Below are 13,198 nucleotides of genomic sequence, written 5' to 3'. Positions count from 1 at the left end.
CCAGTATGTAGATAGGGGCAAAATTGTTTGGTGAATTGGAACGTGCGGGGATAAAATTTCGCCTCACAACATAGCTTAGGACGCTCTCGGGGTCCAGACGTGTGACTGTGCCAAATTTTGTGGCTGTAGCTGCGACGGTGCGGATGCCAATCCCGGACATACACACACGCACACACACATACATACATACACACATACATACACACTTTGAGCTTTATATATTAGATGTATGTGTGTGTGTGTGTGTGTGTGTGTGTATGTCCGGGATAGGCATCCGCACCGTCGCAGCTACAGCCACAAAATTTGGCACAGTCACACGTCTGGACCCCGAGAGCGTCCTAAGCTATGTTGTGAGGCGAAATTTTAACCACGCACGTTCCAATTCACCAAACAATTTTGCCCCTTTCTACATACTGGGGAAAAAGTGTGTGCGTGTCAAGCCCCGCCCCTCATTATGATGTCACAATGCCCCTATTTGCATACTGGGGAAGCAGTGTGTGCGTATCAAGCCCCGCCCCTCATTATGATGTCACAATGGTTGCCATGGCGATGCTGATGTCATCAGAGGTTGCAAGACCTGCCGCCGCTCATTATGATGTCATAATGGTTGACTATGGGATGGAGGATGTGTAATGGGTATATGGGCACTGGACTATGGGATGGAGGATATGTATGACGGGTATATGGGCACAGGACTATGGGATGGCGGATATGTATGATGGGTATATGGGCACTCGACTATGGAATGGCGAATATGTATGATGGGTATATGGGCATGGGATTATGGGATGGAGGATGTGTGATGGGTATATGGGCATGGGACTATGGGATAGAGGATGTGTGATGGGTATATGGGCACTTGACTATGGGATGGAGGATATGTATGACGGGTATATGGGCACAGGACTATGGGATGGCGGATATGTATGATGGGTATATGGGCACTCGACTATGGAATGGCGAATATGTATGATGGGTATATGGGCACTGGCCTATGGGATGGAGGATGTGTGATGGGTATATGGGCACTGGCCTATGGGATGGTAGATGTGTGATGGGTATATGGGCACTTGACTATGGGATGGAGGATATGTATGACAAGGTATATGGGCACGGGCCTATGGGATGGTGGATATGTATGACGGGTATATGGGCATGGGACTATGGGATGGAGGATATGTATGATGGGTATATGGGCACTGGACTATGGGATGGAGGATATGTATGACGGGTATATGGGCACGGGACTATGGGATGGACGATATGTATGACGGGTATATGGGCACGGGACTATGGGATGGAGGATGTGATGGGTATATGGGCACTGGACTATAGGATGGAGGATATGTATGACGGGTATATGGGCACAGGACTATGGGATGGCGGATATGTATGATGGGTATATGGGCACTCGACTATGGAATGGCGAATATGTATGATGGGTATATGGGCATGGGACTATGGGATGGAGGATGTGTGATGGGTATATGGGCATGGGACTATGGGATAGAGGATGTGTGATGGGTATATGGGCACTTGACTATGGGATGGAGGATATGTATGATGGGTATATGGGCATAGGACTATGGGATGGAGGATGTGTGATGGGTATATGGGCATGGGACTATGGGATAGAGGATGTATGATGGGTATATGGGCACGGGATTATGGGATGGAGGATATGTATATGGTCACGGGACTATGGGATGGAGGATATGTATGATGGGTATATGGGCACGGGACTATGGGATGGCGGATATGTATATGGGCACGGGACTATGGGATGGAGGATGTGTGATGGCCGGTATATGGGCACTGGACTATGGGATAGAGGATATGTATGACGGGTATATGGGCACGGGACTATGGGATGGCGGATATATATATGGGCACGGGACTATGGGATGGAGGATGTGTGATGGGTATATGGGCACTGGACTATGGGATAGAGGATATGTATGACGGGTATATGGGCACGGGACTATGGGATGGCGGATATATATATGGGCACGGGACTATGGGATGGAGGATGTGTGATGGGTATATGGGCACTGGACTATGGGATGGAGGATATGTATATGGGCACAGGACTATGGGATGCAGGATGTGTGATGGGTATATGGGCATGGGACTATGGAATGGAGGATGTGTGATGGGTATATGGGCATGGGACTATGGGATGGAGGATGTGCGATGGGTATATGGGAACTCGACTATTGGATGGAGGATATGTATGATGGGTATGTGGGCACAGGCCTATGGGATCGTGGATATGTATGATGGGTATATGGGCACGGGATTATGGGATGGAGGATAATTATAATTTTCTATAACTAACCATAGTTAGTTGCTATGCCCGGGCAGCGCCGGGCTCTTCAGCTAGTATCTAATAAAACTCAACAATAATATTGACGCAACCGATGTTCTGTGCTGGAAAAAGTCGGCAACCCGTAGAGCTCAGGACTCCACTCTATGGGCATTGATCTAATAGTCTTTAGTCCGTGGCCAGCTCCTCAAATCCTGCAATAAAAGTTCACAGATTTTATGATCTTTGTGTCTGACAGATTTCTCATATTTCCCCCTATACCGAGAGTTGGAGTTTCTCTGATGAAGGGGTTACTATCAGTAGGTGTTGGGTTCAGTGAGGTGCTGAAGCTAACTCTTGACACATTTGAACAGTTCTGGAATTTCCCTCCCACCTTTTACCTAGCAGAGTCCAATCCTGTCCAAACACTGAGATCTGTGAGCAAACAGCGAGAAACGTGCAAATATTCCATGACCGCACAAAAACATCCTCCGACCCTGACTATACTATATGAGCACTATATGAGCGTTGTGAGGTGACAAACACCAAAAACAAAATCAGACAAGCCCCATTGTAGGCCATTTATAATATGCACTATCATACCATCACACCCCCCTCTAACACTGCCCCCTCTATTCTAAGACCCTTTATTTGACATCCCTCTAACTCTACAACCTGTGTAACTCTAATCTACACCCCTTCTAACTTTACTCTTTTAGCTTTACTCTACACCCCCTCTAACTCTATACCCCCTCTAACACTACATCCCTATAACTCTTGTAAGGGGTTAACAAGACCATCCTGTGTATATAAAACCCATCTGTTCCATAAAAATAACAATAGAACAGAAAAAGCACAATATGTAGTACATTCTAAAAATAATTTTATTTCACATGAAAAAATAAATACATGACCAAAGGAAAATAAACAAGCTAAGATAACCTCAGTGGTGGGACTAAAAGGCTATAGGCTACTCAAAACACATAAATGTAACAATGCAATAAACAATAGGTACTGGCCCGTTAAATGCTAATAGCTAAGGGTTAATCATTCATCCACCTCCATCAAGATTGCACTAAGCCCGACACAAGCCATAGCTTAATAAGTAGGCGAAAAACATTGGAGCAACTGAAATCTCATCCCCACAGGCTAGGAGCAAGTACCCATGATAATGAATGTAATCAAAATACTTACATGTGTGGAGCCTTATGCCGCGTCCCTCACCCCAACGCGCGTTTCGTCCCCTTCTTCTGGGGGCGTGTTGGGGAAGAGGGAGAGCGGGTTTTTAAATTACCAATGCGCCAATTAAAAGCGCTAAAAGCCATCACATGTTTGCATTAGAAAAAGCCAAAACAATTGCGGCGTGCCGTCTCATATCATCGCTGCCTCTGAATGACCCATCATCTCCAGCTTGTGAGATGCAAGCACACAGGTTGCCATAGTGCAGACACGTGTGTGTCAGCTGACTCTGTGTAGCCGGGGATATCAGAGCCTCGGCGCTGAAGAATGAAACTGTGCGCTCTATAGTGGTTATTCTAATATTAATTCACACACTGAATAGCATTAGAAAGTGACAATGTGCATTAATTATATACCAAGCAAAGTATAATTAATAATATTATTGTGCAAAATTTATATATCTAAAGTGCTGAAGTAATATTATACATAATCAATTATTTATAATAAATATATCACAGTGTAATATTAATAAGGTGCAAGAATAATTATAATTCATTATGAACATGTAATCACTATAATATATTAATGTGCTAAAATAATTAATTTATACAGTGCAAAAAAGTATTTTTTTTAAGAATAAATTTTTTTAAACATTTACAAGACATAGAAAACATACAATTACAGTGTGTAAATTATTGTAATCATAATAAATTTATAAACAACTAGCTGAAGAGCCCGGCGCTGCCCGGGCATAGTAACTAACTGTGGTTAGTTATAGAAAATTATAATTATCCTCCATCCTATAATCCCGTGCCCATATACCCATCATACATATCCACGATCCCATAGGCCTGTGCCCACATACCCATCATACATATCCTCCATCCCATAGTCGAGTTCCCATATACCCATCGCACATCCTCCATCCCATAGTCCCATGCCCATATACCCATCACACATCCTCCATTCCATAGTCCCATGCCCATATACCCATCACACATCCTGCATCCCATAGTCCCGTGCCCATATACATATCCGCCATCCCATAGTCCTGTGCCCATATACCCGTCAAACATATGCTCCATCCCATAGTCCAGTGCCCATATACCCATCACACATCCTCCATCCCATAGTCCCGTGCCCATATATATATCCGCCATCCCATAGTCCCGTGCCCATATACCCGTCATACATATCCTCTATCCCATAGTCCAGTGCCCATATACCCATCACACATCCTCCATCCCATAGTCCCGTGCCCATATACATATCCGCCATCCCATAGTCCCGTGTCCATATACCCATCATACATATCCTCCATCCCATAGTCCCGTGACCATATGCATATCCTCCATCCCATAATCCCGTGCCCATATACCCATCATACATCCTCTATCCCATAGTCCCATGCCCATATACCCATCACACATCCTCCATCCCATAGTCAAGTGCCCATATACCCATCACACATCCTCCATCCCATAGGCCAGTGCCCATATACCCATCACACATCCTCCATCCCATAGGCCAGTGCCCATATACCCATCATACACATCCTCCATCCCATAGTCAAGTGCCCATATACCCATCACACATCCTCTATCCCATAGTCCCATGCCCATATACCCATCACACATCCTCCATCCCATAGTCCCATGCCCATATACCCATCATACATATTCGCCATTCCATAGTCGAGTGCCCATATACCCATCATACATATCCGCCATCCCATAGTCCTGTGCCCATATACCCGTCATACATATCCTCCATCCCATAGTCCAGTGCCCATATACCCATCACACATCCTCCATCCCATAGTCCCGTGCCCATATACCCGTCATACATATCGTCCATCCCATAGTCCCGTGCCCATATACCCGTCATACATATCCTCCATCCCATAGTCGAGTGCCCATATACCCATCACACATCCTCCATCCCATAGTCCCATGCCCATATACCCATCATACATATTCGCCATTCCATAGTCGAGTGCCCATATACCCATCACACATCCTCCATCCCATAGTCCCGTGCCCATATACCCGTCATACATATCGTCCATCCCATAGTCCCGTGCCCATATACCCGTCATACATATCCTCCATCCCATAGTCCAGTGCCCATATACCCATCATACATATCCTCCATCCCATAGTCCCATGCCCATATACCCGTCATACATATCCACCATCCCATAGGCCCGTGCCCATATGCCCATCATACATATCCTCCATCCCATAGTCAAGTGCCCATATACCCATCACACATCCACCATCCCATAGGCCAGTGCCCATATACCCATCACACATCCTCCATCCCATAGGCCAGTGCCCATATACCCATCATACATATCCTCCATCCCAAAGTCAAGTGCCCATATACCCATCACACATCCTCTATCCCATAGTCCCATGCCCATATACCCATCACACATCCTCCATCCCATAGTCCCATGCCCATATACCCATCACACATATTCGCCATTCCATAGTCGAGTGCCCATATACCCATCATACATATCCGCCATCCCATAGTCAACCATTATGACATCATAATGAGCGGCGGCAGGTCTTGCAACCTCTGATGACATCAGCGTCGCCATGGCAACCATTGTGACATCATAATGAGGGGCGGGGCTTGTTACGCACACACTGCTTCCCCAGTATGCAAATAGGGGCATTGTGACATCATAGTGAGGGGCGGGGCTTGACACGCACACACTTTTTCCCCCAGTATGTAGATAGGGGCAAAATTGTTTGGTGAATTGGAACGTGCGTGGTTAAAATTTCACCTCACAGCATAGCTTAGGACGCTCTCGGGGTCCAGACGTGTCACTGTGCCAAATTTTGTGGATGTAGCTGCGACAGTGCGGGTGCCAATCCCGGACATACACACACACACACACACACACACACACACATACATACATACATACACACATACATACACACTTTGAGCTTTATATATTAGATGAATTTATATAATTCTTGAAATATACATTAAAATAGTTGATGGACGTGTAGATCACAGTAGTACATTCTTTAACTATCAATCTTGATGGCTTGCAAACAACATGAATGCGAGACAAAAAAACGCCCACTTAATAAAATCACTATAAGAAACACTTATCCCCTCCCACTTACACCTGATTTGTACAATCAATTGTCGGGGGCCAGGTGGTTCTCTAAGTTGGACTTCAGGGGAGCATACAATCTCATCCGTAATGTGACGGCCGTCTGCGAATCTGGGCTGCAGTAGGAACAGCACCCCGAGTAACCCCGAGACCCTTAACCCCTATACAGGGATCTGGAATTAAAAAACAAATCTGAACTGAGAAAAGTAAGTTAATGTGTATGCACAATGTAAGTGCATATTAACACATGACCATTAACCAGAGAAAACAAAAAGCAAAAAACACAAATATCCTGAACTAAAAAGTAAAAAATATACTGCAAATAATGCATAAAGGTAATAATAATAATAATAATAAGGGTATTTAGTAAACATAATTTTGATCAAAATAATGTACAAGCCATCCCGCCACGTCACGGCAACCCTTGTGGGACAGTCCTAACGCTAGTATTTAAAACCTTTTCACTTGCCAAGTGGCGTGAATGTGAATAAGGATCGAGCGGCTGAACCTCTAGTAACAGCTTAGGCCAGACTGGATGTGTTTTTTGCTTTTTGTTTTCTCTGGTTAATGGTCATGTGTTAATATGCACTTACATTGTGCATACACACTAACTTACTTTTCTCAGTTCAGATTTGTTTTTTATTCATTTCATTGTGCATTCAGTGCATATATGGGTGTGACCGCCCTCGTTCTGAGCTGGGAAAGCCATCCAGTCTGGCCTAAGCTGTTACTAGTGGTTCAGCCGCTCGACCCTTATTCACATTCACGCCACTTGGCAAGTGAAAAGGTTTTAAATACTAGCGTTAGGACTGTCCCACAAGGGTTGCCGTGACGTGGCGGGATGGCTTGTACATTATTTTGATCAAAATTATGTTTACTAAATACCCTTATTATTATTATTATTATTATTATTATTATTATTACCTTTATGCATTATTTGCAGTATATTTTTTACTTTTTAGTTCAAGATATTTGTGTTTTTTGCTTTTTGTTTTCTAGGGATCTGGAATTGTAGCAAGGCCCAGGGGGTAGCTGTCTGGTGGAGCAGTGGACCAGAGCAGGACGTCCGCCAAGGGGTTAAAACTAAAACCCGTAATCGTGGTCAAGAGGCAGGAGTCGGAGGCTGGAGGGCAACAGAGGTGCAAAATCAGCAGGCAGAAGAAGTGTCAAAAGTCCGGGCTAAGGTCAGTAAAACCAGAAGGGCAGCAAAGGTACAGAATCAGCAGGCAGAAGGAGAGTCAGGAATCCAAGCGAAGGTCAGTGTCAAAAATCGGAAGAGAGGCAGAGGTACAAAAACGGCAGGCAATAGAATGGTCAGAAATCCAGGCTGAGGACAGAGTTTAACTATAGCAAATTACACAGTAGCACGCAGGGGAACCAAGAATATATCCGGCGGTTTGCAAGACCAGTCCCAAGGTATTTGAGGGATCAGGTCATCCCCCACAGGTTCCCGGACTGATGATGTAATTAGGACCGCCCCCAGGACCAGGCCAGATGGTGATGCAGTAAGCCCTACATGACTGACAGAGGGGCGGAGCCTGCGCCTACCAGAAGCCTGCGCAGGAGCCTCTTCTTTGTCACCACCCTCACCCAGGGGCAAACCACGGCGCCTCCCAGTGGCCGAGGCAGGAACAGCCGTCCCCGAGTCCGACGGCGAGTCCTAGTGGCTGAAGCCGGAACAGCAGGACCTGAGTCTGACAGCAACGTGACACGCATGCGGGAGGGGGATGAGTGGAAAACTTCATTTCTCACCTTGGAGGGTTTGTTTGAGAATTTGGTTATGCCCTTTGGCATGACTAACTCACCAGCAGTATTCCAGAATTTCATGAATCATGTTTTCTCTTATTTTATTGCTTGTTTCATGGTAGTTTATTTGGATGACATCCTCATATATTCTTCTGACAAACAGAGTCACATGGAACACCTCTGTGAGGTTTTTCAGAGGCTTAGGGAGAACTCACTATTTGCTAAACTGGAGAAATGTTAATTTTTTTGCTCAAGAATTGTCCTTTCTAGGGGTCAATTTGTCCGATGAGGGGTTTCGTATGGACCCTAGGAAGGTACAGGCTATTGTGGATTGGGTACAATCCAGAGATCTCAAGGGTCTTCAGCGTTTTCTGGGTTTCGCTAATTATGATAGAAAATTCATTAAGGGGTTTTCTCAGGTGGTCAAACCCCTCACCGATTTAACCCGAAAGGGGGCTGATCTCAAAAACTGGTCAGCTCCAGCTGTGGCGGCATTTTCTTCTTTGAAGAACTGTTTCATGACTGCTCCTGCACTGGTTCAACCTGATTTGTCTAAACCATTTATCATAGAGGTGGACGCCTCTATGGGAGTGAAGGCTGTGTTGCCCCAGGGGCCCACCACGCTGACTAACTTAAGACCCTGTGCCTTCTTTTCGAGGAGATTTTCCTCTGCTGAGAGGAATTATGATGTGGGTAACCGGGAATTATTGGCCATTAAATTGTCGTTTGAAGAATGGAGGCATTTTTTGAAGGGGGCTGTCCATCGTATCACTGTCATTACGGATCACAAGAACCTGTCTTACATTGAGTCCGCCAAATGTTTAACTCCGAACAGGCAAAATTTTCACTTTTTTTCCCCGATTTCAGTTTTCTATTACTTTCAGACCGGGGTCCAAGAATGTGAAGGCTGTTGCTTTATCTCGCATCCTGGATCCAATATCACCTCCGGAACCTCCTTCCTCCATTCTTCAGCGTGGAGTGGTGGTGGCTATGGTGTCCTCGGCATAGGAACAGGAGATTCGTGAGGCCCAATATCTTGCTCCTTCGTCCATACCTGATAATAACCGGCAAAACTGTGATGTAGGTAGTTGTTGATAGATTCAGTATACAGGTGCATTTTGTACCTTTGGCTGGCCTCTCTAATGCTGAGACTCTATCAAAACTATTCATTGAGCATGTGGTCCGATTGCATGGTGTGCCTGTCAGTGTGGTGTCTGATAGAGGGGTGCAATTTGTGGCAAAACTCTGGAGGGCCATTTGTAAAAGGGTGGGTATCAGTCTGACCTTTTCATCAGCCTACTGTACTATCCTGAGACCAATGGTCAGACTGAAAGGACCAATCAGTATTTGGAACAGATATTGCGGTGTCTTGCCACATCTAGACAGGATGATTGGTGTGCTGCGGTACCCATGGCGGAATTTGCTTTCAATAATTGTGTCAATCAGTCCACTGGTACTTCCCCGTTCTTCTGCAACTATGGATTTTATCCTCACTTTGGTGAGTTTTCTCAGCTGGATTCGGGGTGTCCATGGGCTGATTCGGCCTTTTTGCGGTTGGGGGAGATCTGGAGGGAGGTTCAGAGAAACATTGGGAAGGATCAGGGCAAGTATAAATTTTTTGCGGATAAACGACGTTCTGTGGGTCCGGCTTACCAGGTGGGGGATAAGGTTGGGTGCTCCACAAAAATATTAGATTGAGGATTAGTATATCTTGACTTCAGGAAAGCATTTGACAAAGTATCTCATACAATCCTTATTGAAAAAATGACTAAGTATGGAATGGACAAGGCAACTGTTAGGTGGATTCATAACTGGCTTAGTGATCGGACCCAAAGAGTGGTCGTAAATGGCTGCACATCCAGTTGGAAGAATGTCTCAAGTGGGGTACCACAGGGCTCTGTCCTGGGCCCTGTATTGTTCAACATCTTTATCAACGATTTAGATGAAGGAATTGAGGGTAAACTGATTAAATTTGCTGATGACACAAAGCTAGGAGGGATAGCTAATACTAGAGAAGAGAGAGAGAGGATTCAAAAAGATATAAATAAACTGGAGAAGTGGGCAGCAACTAACAGAATGGTTTTTAACTGGGAGAAATGCAAAGTACTACATCTGGGCAATAAAAATGAAAAAAGCATATACAGAATGGGAGGAATAGGCAACAGCACATGTGAAAAAGACTTGGGTATACTAATAGATCATAGACTGAATATGAGTCAACAGTGTGATGCAGCAGCAAAAAAGGCAAATGCAATTCTAGGATGTATTAACAGAAGCATACAGTCTAGATCACGTGAAGTCATTATTTCCTTCTACTCCTCTTTGGTCAGACCTCATCTGGAATATTGTGTCCAGTTTTGGGCACCACATTTTAAAAAAGACATCAACAAACTGGAGCAAGTTCAGAAAAGAGCAACCAGAATGGTGACCGGTCTGCAAACCCTGTCTTATGAGGAAGAGAAGACTGAGAGGAGACTTAATAGCTGTCTACAAATATCTAAAGGGCTGTCACATTGTAGAAGGATCAACTTTATTCTCATTTTCACAAGGAAAGACTAGAAGCAATGGGATGAAACTGAATGGGAGGAGACACAGATTAGATATTAGAAAAAACTTTTTGACAGTTAGAGTGATCAATGAGTGGAACAAGCTGCCACGAGAAGTGGTGAGTTCTCCTTCAATGGAAGTCTTCAAACAGAGGCTGGACAGACATCTGACTTGGATGATTTAGCGAATCCTGCTTTGAGCAGGGGGTTGGACCAGATGGCCCAGGAGGTCCCTTCCAACTCTACGATTCTATGATTCCATGATTCCCTATGCTAAGATCCCCAGTGTATTCCATAAGGCTCTTCTGAAGCCGTCAGGGCCTTCCTCAGGTGTATCTCCCTCGCACCCGCCACCTGTTGTGGCAGATGAGCAGACTGAGTATGAGGTGGTGAGGTGAAGCGGGTGGTAGATTCTCGTATGCTCTGCCGTTCACTTCAGTACTTGGTGCATTGGAAAGGTTACACTTCTGAAGACCGGTTGTGGGTGCCAGCATGTTCGGTGCATGCTGATTGGTTGGTCCGGGCCTTTCACGCTCGTCCAGGCAAGCCTGGGGGTCCTGTGGTCCCTCATTGAGAAGGGGGGTAATGTCATGATCCAGTCCAGGGTTTGTTTTCTGCTATCTTCCCTCTGGACTGGTCATGTGGAGGTTAATCCCCTCTGCCACGTTTTGGAGCTGCCTGGGCTATTTCAGTCTTCTGCAGCCTGCTAGCCAGCATCAGCTATAGTTCATGCTTCCAGGCTAAAGCTGCTGACCCGTATACCCTAGTGATCCTTCTGTCTCTGACTTCCTGTATTTGTATGTGACCCGTTCTGTATCCCTGACATACAGTCATGGCCAAAAGTTTTGAGAATGACACAAATATTATATTTTCACATGATCTGCTGCCCTCTGGTTTTTATGTGTGTTTGTCAGATGTTTTTATCACATACAGAAATATAATTGCAACAATATTATGAGTAACAAAAGGTTATATTGACAGTTAGAATGAGTTAATGCAGCACGTCAATATTTGCAGTGTTGACCCTTCTTCTTCAGGACCTCTGCAATTCTCCCTGGCATGCTCTCAATCAACTTCTGGATCAAATCCTGACCGATAGCAGTCCATTCTTGCAAAATCAATGTTTTTATTTTGTCTGAATTTGAAGGTTTTGGTTTGTCCACCCGTCTCTTGATGATTGACCACAAGTTCTCAATGGGATTAAGATCTGGGGAGTTTCCAGGCCATGGTCCCAAAATCTCTATGTTTTGTTCCCTGAGCCATTTAGTTATCACCTTTGCATTATGGCAAGGTGCTCCATCATGTTGAAAAAGGCATTGTTGATCGCCAAAATGCTCTTGGACGGTTGGGAGAAGTTGCTCTCGGAGGACATTCTGGTACCATTCTTTATTCATGGCTGTGTTTTTAGGCAAGACTGAGAGAGAGTCCATTCCCTTGGCTGAGAAGCAACCCCACACATGAATGGTTTCAGGATGCTTGACAGTTGGCATGAGACAAGACTGGTGGTAGCGCTCACCTCGTCTTCTCCAAATAAGCCGTTTTCCAGATGTCCCAAACAATCGAAAAGGGGATTCATCAGAGAAAATGACTTTACCCCTGTCCTCAGCAGTCCACTCCCTGTACCTCTTGCAGAATATCAGTCTGTCCATGATGTTTTTTCTGGAGAGAAGTGGCTTCTTTGCTGCCCTCCTTGAGACCAGGCCTTGCTCCAAGAGTCTCCGCCTCACAGTGCGTGCAGATGCACTCACACCTGCCTGCTGCCATTCCTGAGCAAGCTCTGCACTGCTGGTAGCTCGATCCCGCAGCTGAAACACTTTTAAGAGACGGTCCTGGCGCTTGCTGGTCTTTCTTGGGCGCCCTGGAGCCTTTTTGGCAACAAGGGAACCTCTCTCCTTGATGTTCTTGATGATGCGATAGATTGTTGACTGTGGTGCAATCTTTCTAGCTGCGATACACTTCCCTGTTAGGCCATTTTTGTGCAGTGCAATGATGACTGCACGTATTTCTTTAGAGATAACCATGGTTAACAGAAGAGAAACAATGATGCCAAGCACCAGCCTCCTTTTAAAGTGTCCAGTGGTGTCATTCTTACTTAATCATGACAGATTGATCTCCAGCCCTGTCCTCATCAACACCCACACCTGTGTTAATGGAGCAATCACTGAAACGGTGTTAGCTGGTCCTTTTAAGGCAGGGCTGCAATGATGTTGAAATGTGTTTTGGGGGATAAAGTTAATTTTCTAGGCAAATATTGACTTTGCAAGTAATTGCTGTTAAGCTGAT

Source organism: Dendrobates tinctorius, unplaced genomic scaffold (genome assembly GCF_039654945.1).
Source record: "Dendrobates tinctorius isolate UK_male_01 unplaced genomic scaffold, ASM3965494v1 ptg000189l, whole genome shotgun sequence".
Lineage (NCBI taxonomy): Eukaryota > Metazoa > Chordata > Amphibia > Anura > Dendrobatidae > Dendrobates > Dendrobates tinctorius.
Note: the sequence above shows the minus strand (reverse complement) of the source record.